Below are 17,587 nucleotides of genomic sequence, written 5' to 3' on the forward strand. Positions count from 1 at the left end.
ATGTGCACATTGCTAAATTAATCAGCCTGGAGATGCTGCCGTACAGGCTTGTGGAAACAGAGGCTTTCAAAAACATGATGGCGGCGTCCATCCCAGCCCTACACCAGCACGTCTCCCGCAACTTGGTGGAGGCTGGGACCGAGTCAGAGCCTGGGACCGCTCACGTCCTACCCACACCCAGAATAGCGGGTCCTATCTCGGTGTTGGTATCTGCGGCGTTTTATGCCACTTCCTCCAAACCTTCCCCTTCCTCCTCCTCCGCCACCTCTACCTCTCAATTAAGAAGTGTGAGCACGTCACCAGCAGTCGTTAGTGCGCAGCAGCACAGCGGTGGGCAAGCGTCAGCAAGCCGTGCTGAAATTAATCAGTTTAGGTGACAAGAGGCACACGGCCCCCAAGCAGTTGCAGGGTCTGACAGAGCAGACCGACCTCTGGCTTTCGTTGCTGAGCCTCCAACCGGGCATGGTCATGTGTGACAACGGCCGTAACCTGGTGGCGGCTCTGCAGCTCGGCAGCCTCACGCACGTGCCATGCCTGGCCCACGTCTTCAATCTGGTGGTTCAGTGGTTTCTGAAAACCTACCCCCACTTGTCGGACCTGCTCGGCAAGGTGCGCCGCGTCTGCGCACATTTCTGCAAGTCCACCACGGGAGCTGAGGACTCTGCAACTTGGATTTTAGCTGCCAAAACACCGACTACTGTGCGACGTGCCCACATGCTGGAATTCTACACTGCATATGTTGGACAGGCTGTACGAGCAGCGTAGAGCAATAGTGAAATATCAGCTGCAACATGGGCGGCGGAGTGGTAATCAGCCTCCGCAATTCTTTACTGACAGGAGTGTATATGCAAAAATGGTTGCCACACTGCAAGAACGAGGTCGGTGAGGAAGATCTGCGCACATGACGGCACATAGTACTCCAGTTTTTGCGCATGCATGGCTAGTTCACACATGCGCACGATGCACCCTTGGATTAAAGGGCTATTCAGCCTAATGAGGTCCAGATGTGTTCTTTATCTGTGTCCTGCTTAGTTTTTTGCACTTCCACTTGCTTATTTACTCACCTCCCATAGACTTCTATGGTGGCCTTTGCTGCACAGGTCCTACACTTTTCCACGTGTGCACATTGCGAGCACAAAACAAACCAATGATAATGAACCCATTGAAATAAATGGGTCCTATTCTGTGTTTGGCGCAAGCAGATTTTGTGCGTGCAAATACCTGCAAAACACGATCGTCCAAAGAAGCCCCTATGATACAATTTACCGTAGCTGCGCACATGTTCTGCATAAATGAAGGATGGGTTTCTTAGGGTAAAACTTGGCCTGGAATCGCGCTGGCCAACATGCGTATTTCATGCCGATGCAAAGCGTTTTTCATTCTAAAACACCTTGCATTGCTTCTGTGAAATTATGATCCTCAGGCGTGTTTCAGGTGAGTCGGAGAATCGCAAGTGTTTCCTATTGATTTCACTGGCGCGCACATCACACTGTCTGTAAGTGTCATGGCAAGTCTTTTAAGGTCCCATTGAAAAACATTGGCATAAAGGCATTAGACAGTCTGAGACCCCAGTTACACTGACAGATGATCGCTCAAAAGTCGCTCAAATGACAGTTTGAGTGACAGTTTTGAGCGATCATCTTTGCATACCTTATAGTAGCTAAGCAGCTACTATACAGTCTATCTATCTAAATGGGCCATTACAAGATGTGAAAGGAGCAGTATTGTTTTATTATCTAGCTACAAGTGCTTTAATTAGATACAAACAGTTGATTCCATTTAACCCCTTAAGGACAAGGCTCTTTTTATCTGTTTTTTTCCTACCCACTTTTTAAAGATCATAACTCTTTTATTTATCCCACGACATAGATGTCTGAGGGCCTGTTTACTGCGGTACAAGTTGTATTTTTCAATGGTACGATTTAATGTATCACATAATATACTAAAGAACTGTTAGAAAAAATGGAGTGAAATACAAAAAAGTGCAATTACCCCATCATCTTTGGGGTGGGGGTGGGGGGCTGGTTTCTACCGCGTACACGCTACAGCAAAAAGAACATAATAACTTTATCCTATTGGTCAGTATAATTGCTACAAGACCAACTTAATATAGTTTTTTCCCTTTATTACTTTATATACTCGAGTATAAGCCTAGTTTTTCAACACATTTTTTTAGTGGTGAAAAAGTCCCCCTCGGCTTATATTCGAGTGCGGTAAAAAAAAAAGCAACGCAATACTTACCTACCATCCGGCGTCTGTGTCCCCGGAGCGATGGTTTCACAGCCGGCTCTCAATCCAGTCACAGCGCTTACTTACACAGCGCTGAGGGCGGCGGAATTCAAAGCCGAGCAGGGAGATGACAGTGGGAAGAATCCTTAAGCAGCTTGCCGTACAGCTGGGAAGACCATCACATCGGGAACACAGACACAGCTGGGAGGTGAGTATTACGTTTTCTTTGTTTACCCAGTATATACTCGAGTATAGCTAGGCTTATACTGAAGTCAATAAGTTTTACCAGTTTTTTGTGGTAAAACTTATTGACTCGGGTTATACTCGGATCGGCTAAAACTCGTGTATATACGGTACTTATATCTATATATTATAACTAATATCTTTGGAAAAAATTTAAAAAATCTCTGCCGCCATCTTCTGACAGCCATAACTTTTTAATTTTTTTGTCGACGTAATTTTGCGACGGCTCATTTATTGCGCGACGTCCTGTAGTTTCTACTGATACTATTTTGGAGTACATTTGAACATTTAATCAGTTTTTAATTCCACTTTTTACATGACCAAAAAAGCACAATTCTGATATGTATTTCTGACAACCTTCACCGTGCGGGGTTAATAATGTGTTACTTTCATAGATCAGAGTTATGGATGCAGCGATACCAAATAGGTTATCTTTTTTTTATTAGGATTTTTTTTTTAATTATAAATATAGGAAAAAGTGTTTGCTTTAAAACTTTTATTATCTTTTACTATTAATAAAGCTTTTTAAAACTAATTCTTACATCTTTTTAGTCCCCACAGGGGACATGTACTTACAGCAGTTTGATCGATCCCATAGTATGATGTAATACCATAGTATTACATTATACTGCAAACTGCCAGCCAATCTATCAAGCCGGATCACAGGCTTTTACAATGCCCCCAGCTTCCATGGCAACTGATCATGCGATGAGATCACGGGCGCCGTTTAGGACCCCATAACTCTGATCGGAGCATTTATAGGTCACTGCCAGAACCAAAGGCTGCATTTATTCACATGAGCGTATATTGTCTGGCCCTTAAAAACGGCCGGCCGATATACGCTACCGCGTGATGCACGGGGCAGCGTATACACTGTCGAGCTGGGGAGATAGCTTAGCTGTTTTCCCCTTCCCTCCCCCTCGCCGGCTCTCTGCAAGGAGAGGAGGCAGGATGGGGTGGGAGCTAGTGTGCTAAGCTCTCGCCACTCTCTGCTGTTTGCAATGGAAGCCGTTGGCGCAGGAGAGGGGCTTAGCTGCACCCATGCCCTGCCCCTCCCATTTCAAACAGCGGCAAGAGGCAGAGAGGAGAAGAAAAGGGGGCAGCGTTTAGTCATGCTGCTTAACTCCCTCCCACCTCCTTTCTCCGACAGCTGTCATTGCCTCCCTTCGGAATCAATGCAGCTGCCGCCGCCGTGAAGGCGCCTAATGCTACTTTTATACTGCTGATATACGCCCCTGTGCACTGATGCATTGTAAACCAATGCATCAGAGGGGCAGCGTATATCGGAAAGGGAGTAAAAACCTGGCTAATATACGCCCATGTGAATAAGGCCTAAAGGTTAACAGCTCTGATCAGCGGTAGTGCTGATTGTAGCTATTGCAGTTGGGAGTGGGCTGTAAGAAACAACCAGCACTCATCTTGTATGGAGCGGGATCGAACCCCCGATTCCTCCTCCATGCGAACCCTGAACCTCCACGATGTAACTATACGTCCCGGAGCATTTAGAAGCTGCATCAAAATCTGCAAAAGAAAACTGAATCTGTAATCCAAATCGCTTCTCTGAAAAGACCCATTCATGCTAATGAGTCCAAGTTGTGTCCAAGTTTGCTTAGTTACAGGTCAGACGGGAGATTGTAAGTACGAGGACACTTAAATATGTTTGAGGAAATATAAGATTTCCATGTAGGTAGATCATGTGATGAATGTATTATATTTATTGCTCCGTACTGGTGTATCTTGCCGCCACCAGTCCTGGTGGAGACAAGATTGACAGGGGGGTCACGCCCCCTGTAGCAAATTGGCTGCAGAGCTTGTTAACCAGCAGGTCTTGGCAGGCCATTAAAGTTTGTCTTTAAAATCCAAACAGCAGACCCTGCTGCAGCCCCATGTGCAAGGGAAGGGGAGAGTGGGGTGTGCAGCAGGGATTCTACAGTGCCGTGCGTCTGCGTTTTTGGCGGCCAGCCCCCCACACGTCACTGTAATCTTGCTGCGGACTTGACACTGGCGCCGCGCAGCACCCCAATGTCATTTTCACCTGGCCTTGCTGTTCGGAGCGGGCGGTCCTGGCCCCCCTTGACAGTGGAAGCTCGGCAGCAGGGAGCAGGAGAGTACAGCATCACGAGGAGACACCGAGAGGCGGCGTACGAACTCCCTGCACTGCCAGCACGTCGGAGCAAATGGCGACGCCACCGGACAGTGAGGAAGCAACGTGGGCGCCGGGTTTAACTTAGGAAGGAGGATGTGGAGGCTCTGGGGAAGGCTTTAGGAGTGCAGGGTCACAGCGCCGGGGAAGGCTGTGAGGAAGGCTGCAGCATGTGCACTGATTTTTGACGACCCGGCTGCTTTAGGGTGAGGGTTCATTGTTTTCAAAAGCTTATATTATGAGCTGAAAATGATGCCATGTTACAGCCATCAGTCTAAACTTGCAATGACACCTAAAATCAATGTACATGCTGCTAGGACCTTCCAGCTTTGACCCAATCGGGAGGTGGGGGTGTGACAGGGGCGTTCCCCCTAGCTTCTGGTGGCGTTAAGATACACCAGTACCTTAATGCTCATTAATTACCGAGACATCTTAAGGGCTTATTCAGACGGGCGTATATCGGTTGGGTTTTCACGCCCGGCCAATATACGTGCCCCTCTCTGCAAGGGGAGGAGGCCAGACAGGAGTTAGTGCACTGAGCTCCCGCCCCTCACCACTGTTTGCAATGGGACAGGCAGGGCTGGGGCGGAGCTAAGTTCCCTATTCCGCCACCTCCCACTGCAAACAATGGCGTGGGGCGGAAGCTCAGTACACAAGCTCCCAACCCGTCCTCCCCTTGCAGAGAGGGACAGCATATATCGTCCGGGCTTGAAAACCCGACCGATATACGCCCATCTGAATAAGCCCTAAACTTGACAAGCACACTCAGCCATGTACATATGTGAGTCCTTGGAGGTGCCAGTGCTAGGGGCTTCCTTGTGGGCTTTTACCGCACAGTAAAAGCTTGTTAGTACCAGTTTACCACCCACAGCTGCCATGGATCCCTGCCAGATACTACAACATATTTTTCCATGTTTCTTTTGCTTCTGGGAGGGTAAAACAAGCAAAAACACATATTAATGTAACAACCCAAAAACGAAAAAATAAAAACCTCAGCGCTGACATACGGCTTAGTTTTCTCTATGCGTCTTGGATGACGGAAACGAGTCAAGTGCTGATTCCTGTGCTGGAGACATAAATCGTCACATTTCTTAGTATAACAAGAAAGGGAAGGGTTTAGGTTAAATTGTAGTTCTTAAACCAAAAGAACACGGCTAGCTTGTCTCCTGTATCTGGTAATTCTGCGGCCGCTTTATAGGCTGCGGACACCTTTGACACGGAAAAAATGATTTTTATATATGTTAGTGGTGACTTTGAGTTAAGAAGAAAGTTGCAGTAAGTTTCCAGCTGCAATCCTCCTTCATTCATCTTCATACTCCGGGATGTGCTGCTAGTTGTTAGTTTTAACCTTTCACACGGGATGGAATTGGTCTGTGCAGACATTTCTGCGTCACAATGTTATTCCTATGGGGCTTGATTTCCGCACCTGTTAAAATCCGCGCGTCTTTACTTAAAAAGCGGAAGAGTAAATTCTGCAAGGGAAAACGCTCCAAATTCAGTAAGACATTCCACAGAACGCATTCTACGCAAAATGCTCCTTCACACGGGCGTTTTTGAGCATGTAAATTTTACACGCGCACTACGCAGAGAATAGAACCCATTGATTTTAAGGGATTCATTCACATCTCTATATTTTGCGGTGGCATTGAACTTGCATAAAAAACCCCCACAGCATTTGCACACTAAAGGACCTCATATAAGTCAATGCGTGTAATACAAAGGAGATGCGTGATACACTGCGTAAGGCCGCCTGCACATGACCAGATTTGCATGGTGTAATCTGGGGCTGGCATCCGCCACCGGAATCCCCAGCAAATACCTGCCATTTACATGATACGCAAAAGCCCATTTTCCTGCCCACGAGCGGAAAACCGCAGCATGTTCTTTTTTAGTGCAGGCTGAGCACAGATGGCTTCCATTGAAGTCAATGGAAGCCGTCCGCCCCGTGGCTCTTCTGCAATGAGCATTGCAAAAGGGTTGAGGGATCTGCATCATAGCCTAGCGACGGCATGGGAAAACCTGTACTGCGCATGTCCAATAGCTCGCCCGCCGAAACATCCACAGGATAGAAGGCCGTCTGCATTGACAGCTACGCGGGGTCACTGGCCAGGCACAGGGTCTGATTCCACTGCGGTATTCCACAGCCAGAATCCGACCTATTTGTGTGCAGATGGCCAAAGTCCTCTGAAAAAAGCACCCATGTGAACCTAATTAGTAGAGATGAGCAAACGTACTCGTTTCGAGTAATTACTCGATCGAGCACCGCGATTTTCGAGTACTTCTGTACTCGGGTGAAAAGATTCGGGAGGCGGCGTGGCGGAGCGGGGGGTAGCAGCGGGGAACAGGGGGGAGCCCTCTCTCTCTCCCTCTCCCCCCCACTCCCCGCTGCAACCCCCCACTCACCCACGGCGCCCCCTAAATCTTTTCGCCCAAGTACGGAAATACTCGAAAATCGCAGCGCTCGAGCGAAAAAGGGGCCTGGCCGAGTAGGTTCGCTCATCTCTACTAATTAGCCATTTCAAGTGATGAATCTTGTTTGCTTCATACAAATGAATATGCACTGCAGGTGGAGAAATTACAGTAATATAAACGGTTACGCACGCATCATTCGTGCCACGAAAACGCTGTGTTGAGTGCGCACATGAGCATACGCTGGTGTGAATGTCCCTCCCAGTAGTACATTCTGGAAGTGATGTCTGGGTATCCATGATTCCGCTGTCCTCACTAGTATGATTAGTTAAAGTCCCTTCGGTTTCGGGGCGTTGCTCAGATGAAAAGGTAGCTTTACACGAAAAACCATTAGCGGAAAAAAATATCACTGAAATGAGTGATTTTCAAGGATAGTTCTGTGTAAACACGGGAGCTGACAGGGCACTTGGCGAGAAATCACTCAGTGGTCAATAGCGAGCGTGTTCTTGCTCTTGGTGCAGACAGGCGGCTGTTCATCTTTGAGCAACTGCTGGTTAATAGTGAACGGATGTGGTTGGCCGGAAAATATCTCCAGCACACTCCGCCACCATTCACTGAGCCGCTATGGTGTGACATCATAGGCGCGATAGGACTTTGGACAACTGTTGGGCGATTTCCTCCTCACTCCCCCTTTGGAGGGAGTCCTCAAAGGGCCCAACCTTTTGTACCTTGTGAGTCACATCCAACTTTGAGTGATAGTTGAGAGCCATCCATCATAGCGGTACATATTTTCATAGGGGGCGGAAATGCTGCAGAATTTCCGCAACTGCAAATTTTGCGGCAAATTCTGTAGCAATTCCATGTAAGGAGGAAGAATTGCTGCCGCTGTGTCAAAGTGGCCCCGTTCCTACGGACTCCTGAAGGGTAAAGTGTCACCGCTCCAGTCTTTGAGGTGCGTGAGGCGTGAGAGCTGAGGCAGGGGAAGCAGCAAGAAACTAGCAGGCATTGGAATCGTAGCAGTGGCCACTTCACAGGGCAGCGCTGTCCTCATGCTGGGACAGCAGCAATGGAGAGACTACCATCAGCCCTGAAGACCGGGGGGCAAAGAAACGGCACCAACGGCCGAATGTCCAGACTCCTGGGGTGAAGGGCCCCACTGCACATAGGTGGAAAGGGAGACTCCATTCTCACACTGCTGGTCACCACGGCAGTGATGCAAAAAAATCAGCATGGATGCTGCAGCTGGGAAGTGAAATGGGTTGCAAGAGATGATTTGTACAAGTGTGAGTGGACTTCAGCCCTCCCTGCTGGCACGCAGAGCCGTCAGCCACTCACGCCTCTCCTGACGTCTCGTCTTAGGTTCTGCGAGAGCAGGGGAGAAGGTGTCCGACAGCACACTGATGTCACAGTGTGCATCTGGAATCAGGGCTGCTAGCAGCGCCGAGAAGAGGAGCAGCCGCGCTTCCACGAGGAGGAGAGGGCAAGTATACGTATGTGTCTCAGGGGGGCACTATTACTACTAGGGGCCGCTGTGGGGGACACTATTACTACTGGGGACCAGTGTGGGATGTCACTATTACTACAGGGGGCCGCTGTGTAATGTCACTATTACTACTGGGGGCCGCTGTGTGGGTCACTATTATACTGGGGACCGCTGTGGGATCTCACTATTACTACTGATTCACTGAGGCAGAGAGAACTCAAAAGAATATTAGCCCAAATCCCAGACAAAGTGCCCTATAATCAGTTTTTATTAAATATTAGATTAAAATACTGGGCCACAAACTATTAAAACACACAGACAGGCGAAACACAAAAATTCTATCCACGTGTACTTCACTCAGAAGCCCAATAAATTCCAATGGGAATACATGGGTGTAAAACCGAGAGGTCTTAACTCATGATACTGGACACTACGGTATTCAGTCACTGATGTACGTATATCTACCCTTGATAGGTTAAACCAATAAGTATTGCCTAGTCCCATCCAGCACGATGGCTAAAATAGTGGATATCTCAATGGCTTATCCTCTCAATTGAAGACCCATCTATACTAGTCAATGGATTTCAGTACTGCTTTAATCAAGCAATAACCAAGAAAATTAGCTAGATATCTGGTTATGGATCACACCTTAGGGAAGAATCCTGCCAGGATGTGGTCAAAGTAAGAATTGTAGGTTTACATACAAAAAAGGTTCAATACATTTCAGTTGGACCTCCAACTCTTCAGGAACCAGGTGGTCAGATTATAAGGGGGAAGTGTAATGTAACTGTAACCCCAACTTAATTGTTCCCAAGCACATTAGTGACTGACTGTATAGTATCATGAGTTATAACCGCACGGTTTTCCACCCACGTATTTAGTAAACTGGATGATTTGGGTACCTAGTTATCGAGTTTGCCTTGTACTCACAACAGCAGGCATCCCATTAGAATTTATTGGGCTCCTGAGTGAAATACATTTGGATACAATTGTTGTGTTTCATTTATCTGTCTGTCTTAATAGTTCATGGCCCAGAATTTGAATCTAATATTTAATTAAAAAATTGATTTTAGGGCACTTCACTATTACTAGTGGGGGCCGCTGTGGGATGTCACTATTACTATTGGGGCCACTGAGGGATGTCACTATTACTACTGGGGCCACTGTGGGGGGTGGTTACTATTACTACTAGGGCCACTGTGGGATGTCACTATTACTACTGGTGGCTGCTGTGGGATGTCACTATTATATTTGGGGTCGCTGTAGGATGTCGCTATTATACTGGGGGCCGCTGTGGGATGTCACTATTATACTGGGGGCCACTGTGGGATGTCACTATTATACTGGGGGCCGCTGTGGGATGTCACTATTACTATTGGGGCCGCTGTGGGATGTTACTATTACTACTGGGGCCACTGTGGGGGGTGGTCACTATTACTACTAGGGCCACTGTGGGATGTCACTATTACTACTGGTGGCTGCTGTGGGATGTCACTATTATATTTGGGGCCGCTGTAGGATGTCACTATTATACTGGGGGCCGCTGTGGGATGTCACTATTACTATTGGGGGCCACTGTGGGATGTCACTATTACTATTGGGGCCACTGTGGGATGTCACTATTACTATTGGGGGCCACTGTGGGATGTCACTATTACTATTGGGGGCCACTGTGGGATGTCACTATTACTATTGGGGCCACGGTGGGATGTCACTATTACTATTGGAGCCACTGTGGGATGTCACTATTACTACTGGGGCCACTGTGGGATGTCACTACTACTACTGGGGCCACTGTGGGATGTCATTATTACTACTGGGGCTGCTGTGGGGTGGCGCTATTACTACTTGAGCCACTGTAAGGTGTCACCATTAGTGATGAGCGAGTATACTCACTAAGGGCAATTGTTCGAGCGAGCATTGCCCTTAGCGAGTACCTGCCCACTCGAGACAAAAGGTTCGGGTGCCGGCGGCGGGCAGGGAGCTGCGGGTAAGAGCGGGGAGGAACGAAGGGGAGATCTCTCTCTTCCTCTCCCCCCTCCCCCCTGCTCCCAGCTGCTGACTGACGCTACTCACGGCTCCCCCGCGCCGCCACACGAACCTTCGGTCTCGAGCAGGCAGGTACTAGCTAAGGGCAATGCTCGCTCGAGCAATTGCCCTTAGCGAGTATACTCGCTCATCTCTAGTCACTATCAATACTGGGGCTACTTTGGAATGTCACTATTACTACTGGGGGCCACTGTGGAGTGTCACAATTACTGCTGGGGGCCGCTGTAGAGTGTCACTTTTATCGCTGGGGCCGCTCTGGGTGGTCACTATTACCACTGGGGCCACTGTGGGGGGGGGGGTCATTGCTGCGGCTGCCATGGGGGACACTATTACTGCTGCAGTATGTTTACACGTGGTGGAAATACTGCAGAATGTCCTCAGCGCAAATTTCTGTGGCAAATTCTGCAGCATTTCCGCCTCCAAAAGCAGTCAAAATCTGCACCCTGTCTATTTTGTAGCGGCCCTGTCATTTTTATAACGATAGAGGTAAAAATCATACGTCGGGATAAGCCCCGCCCCCTGACATAATGGCCCTTTGCGATAAATAAGTCTGTCTCTAAAAGGTTCGCCATCACTGCCCTACAATTAGGCCAGCGTATGGCACCTTGTTGTGGTTTTAAGCGAGGCCTTACAAGGGTTAATAGACAAAGTGTGATGTGATATTATGTGGATGGGTAATATACAGCGCATACGTTGTAACACAAGCGTACCGTATATGATGTTATGAAGTGTTATGGCACGGTAAGTGTAATGGCGCAGTAAGCCACAGGCCGGAGCAGCAGTACAGATTAGCGTGACGCAATATGATTTAGGAAATGTGTAACCTTTGGACTTTAGGATCATCTTTGATGTGTTTTACGTGGCCCATAAGTGAGGACGCTGCTCCTACAGGCCATTGGGGGTCGGGCCTATGGCCAATACGATGTTGTATTTAGCGGTCACACCACAAGTAATAAAATGTAAGATGATGCTGATTAAATAAGAGAAATGTCAAACGCCTTCCTGCTGCCAGGAGGAATTATAGAGGAACAGCTAGAGATGTAAATGTCAGTGAGAGACGCCGTGGTATGATAGTACTCTTAGAGCGAAAGTACTTATCGCCTTAAGGTCTTAAACAGAGGAGCGCTAATTGCAATACGTTCGCCCCCGTCGCAATCTTGCAGGGAAATCGCCCGCCATGATTTAAATGACTAATTGACTTAACACGGTGCCGGTGATCGAGGTTATGCGCAGCATTTAGCACAAGATACAGCAGGTCCTATTATTTTGCACCCGTGAAAACAGCGAGCGCCAAAAAAAAGAAGTGAGAAGTAACTCATTGTAGTCAGTGGGCTCCACTGTCCGTGTTATGCGCGTGGGATGTTCCTGCACGCTAAAAAGAGCAAAAACACTCATCTGTTTAAGCCGTAAGGCTAACTTCACACGGGCCATAAATCACAGCCCGATATCGTGCTTGCCAACATGCTAGGCAGTTTTATATTAAAACCGCCTCACATCACTTTAATAAATCTCCCCCCATTGTTCTTGCTGTGCCCACAATACATATACAGTGGAACAGGGTAAAACCACCGGGGCACTACAAGTCCCAGCATGGCTACAATGACTGATCAGTGAAAGAAGGTAGAATTGTGGAGGGATTACAAATCCCATCATACCTACAATTAGTGTACAGTGGGGCATTGGGAGAACCACTGAGGCACTACAAATCTCAGCATAACTACAACTGATATATGGTAGAAAAGGATAGAATTGTGGACGCACTACAAATCCCAGCATGACTACAATAAATGTACAGTGGAACAGGGGGTAGAACTCTGGAGGTACTACAAATCCCAGCATGACTACAATTCATTAACAGATAGGGAATAGGGTAGAAGTTTTGAGGCACTACAGGTCCCAGCATGGCCCCAACTATGAGTCTGTTTGGCAGATTTGCCGTCCGCGAGCGGAGACTCACGGTGATTCTCTGCTCGTGGACACGGGGCCGGCGCTTTCCGTAGCAAAGCTATAGAAAGCTTCAGACGGCGTGGACAGGGGGCCTAATACTGTATTATCAGCCAGTCTGCTGCAGCACTAACCTTTTATTAGTTAGTTTTGCACAACTAGGGGAATTTCACAGATTGTTAATTGTTATGCATTGGAATACTTCTGTAATTTGCCTGTAAGTGTATCCGGCCGGAGGGGAGCAGCTTGGGGTATCACAGTGGCCATTACTATGACTCCCACCCGGCTGCACTCCAGTGACAATGTGGTGGGGGGACTTGGTGTTGGGTGCAGGTCTCTGCTCCTGGAGGGAGGTGTAGCATGGTGCAGGTTCCCCTTAGTGGGAAGGAGCTCCACAACTCAGGGATAAACAGCAAAACTTACTTTTTATTAAGCTTCAGGCAAACAAGATGTTCCATCCAGTCCATTTCCATCCATCCGGGTCCACAGTTTGGTGGCTGGAGATGCCGCTTTTCCTACTAAGAGTCCCATGTTGCTTGTCCAGATTTGTCACCGGGACCCTGGGAAAGACTTTAGCATTGTATGTGGCACCCATCACTGGGGTGAGGCTGCATGTAGCCGTCCCTCAACCAGCTCTCTGCACTTCTGGCCGCACCTGTCCTTCCATCAGCTACATCTGAAGGTTCTAGAACTGAAAAGTTACTTTTGGGTCCTCCCAGCAGCATAAAGCTGAGGGGCTAGACAGGTGCTGAATCACTGGGCTACTCTGCCCCTCTGCCCTAAACTCCTTGCTTCTGCCATCACTAACTCCATTTGTTCAGGCCTTACAAAAAGCATATTACAACTATTAACCCATTATAACATGTAAATCCTGAAACATGTATCCATTCCACCCAGTCATCCCAGAATTGTACCAACACCTAGCAGTATCTGGGTCACTACATAAGTGTAGTACTGAATGGCCCCATGCATAAGACCCGGTGTAATAGAGACGTACTGATGGCAACCTTGGTGCATTTTGTTACGCCCCGGTCCTCCATACCTACCGCACCCATTGACAATATACTGGCGGCTGCACAGTTTCCATGTCTGTCAGTTTCCCAGACACGACAGCACAGAATGTTGTACTATTGTGTCTCGGATTTTCATTGGAATCAGTGAAGTTATGGACACCTATGTGGGGGCAATTATTGTCACTTACATTAATGTACTTTCAGCCAACAGTCATTTTTGCAATAGGGCTTAACACCTTAGGCCCAATGTCCACGGGCGGATGTGATTCGCAGAATTCGCGCGGGGAACCCACGTGGAAGATCCGCAGTTCAAGACGCCAATGGGGAAGCATGGGCGTCCGCACCTCAATTAACAGATGTGGATTTGTTTTCCGGATTCCGCATGCAGAAAAAAAATCATAGCATGCTCCATTGTAGCGTGGATTCCGTGCGGACGGCTTCCTTTGGAGTCAATAGAAGCCATCCGATCTGTGGCCCGTCCATGGTTGACACTGCAAACAGGCCAAGGATTCCACGGTAAGAGCAGGAGCATCCACAGTGCAGAAAAAGAAAGAATATGTGAGGTACATGCAGACACTGCTGCCGGCAGGGTTAGATTCCGCTGCTGGCTCCTGCATACAACATCCGACTCGCCCGTGGACACAACCTATTTTGGCCATAGGGCCATAGGAAGTTTTTATTTTTCTGTCGACATGGTTGTATGAGGGCTTGTCTTTTGCGTGGCAAACTGCAGGTTGTAACTGTAACATTGTTGGGTACATATAATGTATAGTAAAACCTTTATACATTTTTTTGGTCTGCAGGAGGAAAAAAAACTCAATTCTGCGATTGTTTTTTTTTTTTTTTTGAAAGTATTAATTATGCAGTATAAATGACATAATGCATTAGTTTCCACATGCCGGTATGATTACAATGATACCACTTTTTTTATTGTTTATTTTTAGTTTTCTTCCACTTTTGCACAATAAAGCCTCTTTTTTGGAAATTACTATTTTTTTACATCGTTGCATTCAAAGTCCCATAACCTTCTAATTTTTTCAGTATCGCTCACAATAGCCACGGCAAGAACAAATACCGGTGGCTGGTGTCCGGTTGCCATGGCAACCCATCAGCCCCTCACATGCCGCAATGTACATTGATCGTGGCATGTAAAGTGTTAAGATCGGGAGTTTTATATGCTGTTGTGTTAAGTGTCACTCAGCCAGGATGTAAGAATATGTCGAGTGGCGTTAAGGGGTTAATTAAAAATTATGCACAGTCGCCTTCTGCAGCTTCTACATATCAGTGTATATAGACACTGCAGTCTATGTCTCAATAAGAAATCTGCTAGTGAGGCTGGACTGATGGCTTAGGGTGCTCTTACAAGGACAGATAGTCGCCTGAGCGATTGCTCAAAATAGCGATTATAGGCGACTGCCATCCCGTCTAAACATGGGACTGGACAGGGTGAGTGACACAGAGGTGTTCAGCTGTCAGAATTGCTTGGTTTTTAGCTCGCCTTAAAACCAAGTGACTATCAGTCCATGTGAACAGGCAGTTGTTCATCTATGAAGGACTTCCTGTTTATTCAGAGTGAAGGCAGGTGGCAGGAAGAGATCTCTCAATGACTGTCTCTCCTCGTGAAAGCATAGGAGCGAATCATTGGGATGGCTGTGTGTCCGACAGTCATCTTGCTTAGAAATACCCTTAGTTTCTCTCTGTTCTCTCTTCTCTTCCCGTTCTTATCAGCTAAGTTATGACTGCAACAAAGTTTTAAAAGTTCAGGAGAGAAGAGATAAGCGATGAAAACGAATGGCCCTTTTACACGGGACGATTATTGTCCAGAATCATTCAGATTACCGCGCTCCCATGGGAATCTGACTGATATCGTTCCGTATAAATTAATGCAGTGTCTGAACCAGAGTTGGTCAGTTGTTCAGATTCTGAATGCAGAAAACTGAACAACGTGCTGTTCACTGTAAACCGCAGTCCTTCACATCTGCTTACAGTGAATTGAGGCAGGTGAGGAAAGTACGCTCCCTGTCCCACTTTGCCTCCATGCTGACAGCGCTCTGAGCGATATCAGCCATACTCCCATGTACCAGCACAGCAGCGAGCGTCATTGGGACAAGTGTTGGGCATCGTCTGCCCGTCCACTCCTCCTGTGTAAAAGGACCACTAGCCATTAGTTCAACCTCACTGATTTCTTACTGAGTGAAATGGTGCAAAATACTGAATGAAACCTGAGTACTGAAAACATGATTATCAGTCCACAATACATGCACTGAAGGGAAGAAAAAATCTTTCTTCCCAGAGGGGGGTCATAGTTTTGAAAGTCCTATCTGAAGGTTCTCTTCATGCCTAATGTACTGCAACAGTTTGAATAATGACATTTGAATCTTGCAGTTTTTGTCACCTGCGCAGATATGTATGCCTTAATGGTGTCAGACGACTAGAGTTCTGATTTGTAAAACACAATAGCCAACTTGACTGAAACAGAGTTCCCCCTCAGACCTGCAGCGTTCCCCCTCAGACCTGCAGCGTTCCCCCTCAGACCTGCAGCGTTCCCCCTCAGACCTGCAGCGTTCCCCCTCAGACCTGCAGCGTTCCCCCTCAGACCTGCAGCGTTCCTCCTCAGACCTGCAGCGTTCCCCCTCAGACCTGCAGCGTTCCTCCTCAGACCTGCAGCGTTCCTCCTCAGACCTGCAGCGTTCCCCCTCAGACCTGCGTATTGTCATCAACCCTCCAGAATGAAAAGCTGGACTTAAAGAAGTTATTAGATCTTGAATATGTTACTAAATTTTCACAAATATACAGATAGAGCATGAATTTGGCATTTAACATGTCGGACTATAAAGCTGTACATCAAATTATCACGACGGGTCATTCATGTTAATGATTGCTACATCTATAGAAAATGTATGACATATTAATCCCAATACATCTAGACAGAAAGAATAAACCAGTATTTCCCAACTTTTTTAGCTTGAAGGCAATCCTGGAAGAAAAGCTTTACTGCGGACACCACAACCATAAATGAGGTTTGGTCAGGGGGTGTGGCTTATTACAACATGTAATTTTACCTCCGATATTCTGGGCCCCCGGCAATCTATAGTGAGCACAGCGCTCACTACAGGCCACCTGGTGTACATTGAAGGAGGCACTGAGAGCACAAAGACTTCGCAGGTGAAAAGGAGTGTGGTATCCTCTGAACTGAGCTGCGGAAGCACAGTTGATTTTGAGTCAAAATCCACACCGATGGTGCATATTTTGACTCTGCGTCTTTTGTGGAAATGCTGGAAATTTTTCAGCAGAATTTTCCGCTGTGGAATATCCGCAACATTTGCACTGCATTTAAACATAGTCTGAGGCTGGGGCCACATGAGGCTGATTTGCTACAAATGTCTGCAGTGAACGTTCTGTAGCAGATCAGCAGCAGGTGGTCAGCCTCAAAACCTGCATCCTTTTCCTGCAAGTTGTATTGTGCATTTTTGTGAGGAATTCGCCCCCTCATTAAGAAGATATGAATTCAACAACAGAAATGGCAATAAAATGGACCTTCTGTGGAATTAAATTCTGCACTGCTTGTCAAGTTCCGCAGAGGCTTTTTGTGGATTTCTTCTCCAGCTTGTGGATGAGATCTTAAAAATCTCATCCACATTGTTGTTGTTGCAAAAGCTACAGAATTTCTGTGCGGAGGGTCCAAAAGGAAATTCTGCAGTAAATCTGCGCTGTGTGGACCTAGCCTAAAAGAGTTTTCTAAGTAGCGCCCGACCAGGATACATAAGGGGTGGAGCGGGAGCGCGGGTTCAACCCCTGTGTAGTGTCCAGCTCCCACAATTGAAGTCAATGGAAGCAGTAATTGTAATTGCAGGCATAGCTACTATTGATTTCAGCACTTTATGTGAGAATTTTGACTGCACCCAAGTGCGATATATATATATATTTTGTCACTGCAAATTTTTGACTCATGAGTTTTGCGTGTGTCTCACGAAAGTAGATGCGCACCAAAAAAGCTCTTCTGACTGAGCCCTAAAGGGGTTGCTTTCAGCCTGGAATGAGAAGACTGCTTAGCTTGCTTCTCAACGCACTGTA

Source organism: Eleutherodactylus coqui, chromosome 4, assembly GCF_035609145.1.
Source record: "Eleutherodactylus coqui strain aEleCoq1 chromosome 4, aEleCoq1.hap1, whole genome shotgun sequence".
Taxonomy (NCBI): Eukaryota; Metazoa; Chordata; class Amphibia; order Anura; family Eleutherodactylidae; genus Eleutherodactylus; species Eleutherodactylus coqui.